Raw genomic sequence first — 6,000 nt, 5'->3', positions numbered from 1 at the left:
AATATGGCGCCTTAGAGGGTGAACCCTGGCAGTTCCAGCAGGAATGGCTACCCCCAGAAACCATGGCTGAGGTCAAGGCGGTCACCCGAAGCAGGGCTAGACAGGATGTCAGAGCTGACCCTCAATCTGTAGTGCTTGGGTCACAGGGTTTTAACACCGATCTTGCGGAAATGCAGAAACAGGACCCCCCAGCAATTGGGCAAATGTATCAGCATATCGCTGACCCAGTGAGTCAACCTCTTTCCGAGCAGGTGCTGAGCCAGTCTCCGGAGCTGAAGGAGCTGGCAGAGGTGAAAGACAATCTAAAAATTATAAAGGGGTTGTTGGTTTGTATACCAGTTGCACAAGGTGTCCCAAAGTGGGTAGTTCCCCGCTGCCATCGGGGGGTCATGATCCAACACGCTCATGACGAGCCCTGTGGGGGTCACCGGGGAATCAAGGCCACATACGACACTATCCAGCAGGTGGCATTCTGGCCTCACATGGGCCAAGACATCGCCGCGTATGTAAAGGGGTGTCTGACGTGTAGCCAGTTCCAACCATCACGGCCCTTGCACCGGGCACCACTCCCGAAAAAGGGCATGACATTCCCCTGGTCCAATCTACAAATGGATTGGGTGGGGCCGCTGGTGAGGTCATCCAGAGGGAACAAATATTTCCTCACTTTTACGTGTGCATTCACAAAATGGATTGAGTACCTCCCAGCACCCAACGACACGGCAGAGACAACTGCAGTGCTGTTGGTGAACCATGTGTTCAGTCGATGGGGACTCCCCCTGACCGTGGACTCGGATCGGGGAACCCATTTCACAGCTACAGTAATGGCAACCCTGTGGAATATGCTTGGGGTCAAGGCCCAGTTGCATATCTCCTACCACCCTCAATCCTCGGGCCAGGCAGAAAGGGCAAACCGAACGGTGGTTAGTATGCTCAAAAAGTTTGTCTCCACCAGCAGTAGGGACTGGGACATTAAGCTGCCCCTGGTTCTGATGGCCATCCGAGCCACGCCCCATTGCTCTACGGGGGTCCCACCTTTTGAGATGATGACAGGTCGGAAGATGACTCTTCCCCTACACTGTCTTTATGGGGTGGAGGACCTGAGCACGACGGGGACTGCTACGGCCCATCAGTATGTGTCAGACCTGCGAGCACATCTGCAGGCAACCTTTGCTTTTGCCCAGAACAATCTGGGAAGGAGTGCAGAGGGTAGGAAAGCATACTATGACCGAAAGGCAGTTAACCAGGAACTCCAAGTAGGAGACAAGGTCCTGTACTTCCAATTTGCCAAACTCACAGGGGTGGCCCGGAAGTTCTTACCCAGTTGGACAGGACCCCAGGAGATTGTCGATAAGGTATCACCGGTAGCTTATCGAATTCGGATTGAAAAGGGAAGGCAATCTCTGGTCTACAAGTGGGTGCATCGCAACCACCTCCGGTTGTATCGCCCACCTCAAATGGTGCCGGAGGACACAGAATAGGGTTAAAAGTCCAAACCCGATCAAAGAGGGGGGTGCCCCTTTGTAGCTGCAGGTAGTTGGGTACTGTAGTGTAGGTCCTGCTAGGAAAATATATTCAAAATTATAGTGGAACTGTACCATGTGCCTCATCTGTGTTCCAGAATGGGAATCCTAAAACTGCCATGGCTGGTCCTGACAGTACTGTGGATTGCCTCGACACAGCCCCTTGAAGTTGTGGAACCCGGTCCTCCTACCGGCATAGTCCTGCAGGACGCTCCCGGATTGTTGTTAACAAATTGCAGAACATATACTCAGCGAGTGTATGTACGGCTGGACCCACATGATGTGTTTCGGAAGCACATCAACATGAACAGTAGGGTGTCCTATCATGGTAGGTAGTGGGGTGGGGATACTATATGGCATGCCCAGCTAGACACTATACACATGCTCCGCCAGCTGAGGAAGGCAACAGTCACCCAGGAGGAGATGACAGGCCTCAGCCTCCCCAAAAGGTTCTTTGGGGGGTCTGATTGCTGCGGCCTCCGCCGTGGGTTCACTATTTTCAGCTGGTCTGTTTGCTGCTAACACTGTCACCCTGACCACCCTGAGTAGGCAGGTGTCTGGGTTACGTAAGGAAATGCCAGAAATTTATGACAGGCTGTATCAACAGCAGCAGCGGCTGAAAAGCCTAGGGAAAACCTTACAGGGCACAATTTTAGCAGTAAACCTTCATGCAGCAGTGTTAAATAACACCCTCCACACCGTGGGCAGGATTGTCGACGTGTTACAGTGGGACTATGCTTATGTGCAACAGGTCAGAATGCTGATGCAGGATCTGCTTAGGGAGCTTAGTGCCACGGTAACTAGCCTAGCCATGGGACAGATTCCAACCTACTTGGTTCCACTGTCCTTAGTAGAAGAAGTACTGAGGACAAACACTTCCGAGATGGTGCAGCCAGTGCAAGTACATCTTGCATACAGTCTAGGCAGTGCCATTCCCATACATGTCAACCCCGAAGCCAAGGAAATAGGTTTCCTGTTGAACCTTCCCATCGTGAGTAGCAAGGATATCTATAGACTCAAGTCTATATTGAACGTTGGCTTCTGGAGGGGGGGACATGCATGTGAAGTTGACCACCCCACCGCTCATAGCTTACCAGGAGGATGATCCGAATTTGTACCTTGTTCCAAAACTTGAACTGTGTATATCAACCAAGGATATCCACTGGGTATGCCCAAGTAAGCCATTCCTTAGGGACACAACTCAGAGGTTATGTGGTATCAGAAAGGGGGCTGCCACTGAAAAGTGTAAAGCCACAGTGACGAGCAAAAGTGAGGTTAAGGAACTCCAGGTTGAGCAGGTGGGAAAGATTTGGCTGGTCAGCACACCACAGTTACCTGTTACAATAACCTATGACAGACATGATACAGCTACCGAAGTGCAGCTACCCAACCAAAAAGTTTTTCTACAAGTTCCTGAAGGAGCTTGTAATGTTGCCATAGCCAAAATGTAAATGTAGTGGCTCTCTGAAGGCACCAGTTCTGTAGGGTTTGGGCATTTACTGGAATAATTATTAATTGTAGCAGTAAATCACAAAGTTGATTCTTTTGATGGCTTTAGAATCCAACCATGCGACATAACTCAAACAACGCACACACACAGGTACTAATACACGAGGATACATTTATTAATACATAGAATACGCATGTAAACCTAACAGATCTTATCGAGAGGGTTATCAGAATACAAAAGATATATATTCAGTCAGTTACGAAGTGTTACACATATCAAGAGGACATACGTTCAGTATATCATTCATTAAGACCGTTTCGTAAATTAACTTGGTTATAACTTCTACATTAGATACTCAAAACAAGTACATAACTCTTAGGAATTAAATTGATATCAACTGGTTGGGATAACAATTAAATCCTCACGCTGTAATGCATTGAAATTAAATACTCATCCAATCTCTGGGGATTCAGATCTCCTGCGGGCACAAAGAAACAGTTGCAGGCTGTTGCTGTCCAAGCCGCGCTCTCTGGCTCGGTGCCAGGCTGTGCTGTGCGGCTTGCGACGGTGCGCTGCTGATGCTCACTGACCGGCTAGTTAGTGTTGGCTTTAACTAGCAAAGTTTGTGCACAGGAGAAAAGATGACTGTGGGTCCCAGCAAGTCAGGAAGAGGACCGGTTCGTTCCTGATGAAGCGTTAGTTCTGAATAGTGATTCAGCTGTCCACAGTTCCGACCTGTTCACGAGGCCTGCTGCTGGTGCTAACGTCGGGTGGATCCTCTGCTTACTCTCTGGCAACCTCTAGAGTCTAGACTCTTAGAACAAAGGAAAGTTCTGGCACTCGGACACACTGGCCGTTCCGTGGTTGTCCGGGCTGAGTCTCAGGATGGTCAGGAGGCGCGCTGCGAGAATGTCCTGCCCTTGGGAGCCTTCTGCTCCTGGGCCGTCCTGGCCTGGAATTCTCCTTTGAATTCCCTTTAGAAAAGTCCACAGAATTCTCCTGAATCCCTTCTGAATCTTACTGAATCTCTGTGTTGCCTGTTTTTACCTGGAGTAACTTCAGCTCATTGATTGGCTGAAAGTTCCATGGGCATCAGAGTCCCACGTGGGTTACTCGGCCCTACCAGTCCCTGATTGGTTGATCAAGGTGAGATATGAGTCACTTACTCCTGACACTTAGGAATGCAGTCCAGATGTCCAACTGGCACTCCCTAGACAGATAGGCACCAATGGATGACCATTGATCATGATAGCCAGGCTTAGCTAAGTGCATCCCCATTTGGGAGCTGTCCCTTATCAAAAGAAAACATCTTAAATCATCCTGCATGAATAGTTTCTCTGTGGCTGCACCACAGAGATGAACAGAGAAATGAGGCCTAATTTGGGAAAGCTCAGAAACACTTAATTCTGCCTTATTAATAAGCCTCGTCGCTACACTTTCAATACTAATAATACAGTGTGTCATTTCCTGCCCCAGTCAGAGGAACAGACATTGAGCCTGTCTCTCAATAATAATAATACAGTGTGTGATCTCCTTTCCCAACATGAGGAACAGACAGGAGTGAGCCAGGCTCTCAATAATAATAAAGCAGATTATGATCTGCTGTCCCAGCCTAAGGAACAGTCAGGAAAGAGCAGGTCTCTCTATAATAATAATACAGTTTGTGATCTCCTGTCCCAGCCTGAGGAACAGACAGTGAGCCTGTCTCTCAATAATAATAATACAGAGTGTGTCCTCCTGTCCCAGCCTGGGGAACAGTGAGCCAAACTCTCAATAATAATAATACAGTGTGATCTACTGTCCCAGCCTGAGGAACAGTGAGCTTGTCTCTCAATAATAATAATACAGTGTGTCATCTCCTGTCCCAGCCTGAGGAACAGTGAGGTTGTCTCTCAATGATAATAATAATACAGTTTGAACTCCTGTCCCAGCCTGAGGAACAGTGAGCCTGTCTCTCAATAATAAAAATACAGTGTGTGATCTCCTGTCCCAGCCTGAGGAACAGACAGTGAGCCTGTCTCTAAATAATAATAATACTGTGTGAGCTCCTGACCCAGCCTGAGGAACAGTGAGCCTGTCAATCAATAATAATACAGTATGTGATGTCCTGTCTCAGCTTGAGGAACAGAGAGTAAGCCTGTCTCTCAATAATAATAATTCAGTGTGGGATCTCCTGTCCCAGTCTGAGGAACAAACAGTGAGCCTGTCTCAAAATAATAATAATACAATGTGGGATCTCCTGTCCCAGCCTGGGGAACAGTGAGCCAGACTCTCAATAATATTAATAATAATAATACAGTGTGATCTACTGTCCCAGCCTGAGGTACAGACAGTGAGCCTGTCTCTCAATAATAATATAGTGTGTGACCACCTGTCCCAGACTGAGGAAAAGACAGTGAGTCTGTCTCTCAATAAGTATAATACAGTGTGTGACGTCCTGTCCCAGACTGAGGAAAAGACAGTGAGTCTGTCTATAAATACTAATGATACAGTGTGGGATCTCCTGTCCCAGCCTCGGGAACAGTGAGCCAGACTCTCAATAATAATAATACATTGTGATCTACTGTCCCAGCCCAAACGAACACACAGTGAGCCTGTCTCTCAATAATAATAATACAGTGTGTGATCTCCTGTTCCAGTCTGGGGAACAGAAAGTGAGCCTGTCTCTCAGTAATAATAATATAGTGTGTGATCCACTGTCCCAGCCTGAGGAACAGACAGTGAGCCTGTCTCTCAATAATAATAATACAGTGTGTGACCTCCTGTCCCAGCCTGAGGAACAGACAGTGAGCCTGTCTCTCAATAATAATAATACAGTGTGTGACCTCCTGTCCCAGCCTGAGGAACAGTGAGCAGTCCTGATAGTTACTGTTTTCCTGATTTAGCTCAGCAGCTTTTATTTCGCCTGAAGCGCAGGCAACTTGTGAGAACAGGTTGGGTTTGCTGTGCTCAACTGGCTCGGCGTCTTCGTGTCGTAGCGCCGCAACGGTGTGTTTTCCTTCCTTCTCTTTTCAGCCCGGAAGAAACATT

This window comes from Lepisosteus oculatus, chromosome 14 (genome assembly GCF_040954835.1).
Source record: "Lepisosteus oculatus isolate fLepOcu1 chromosome 14, fLepOcu1.hap2, whole genome shotgun sequence".
Classification (NCBI taxonomy): domain Eukaryota; kingdom Metazoa; phylum Chordata; class Actinopteri; order Semionotiformes; family Lepisosteidae; genus Lepisosteus; species Lepisosteus oculatus.
The sequence above is the reverse complement of the archived record's forward strand: the minus strand, read 5'-3'. Positions refer to the sequence as shown.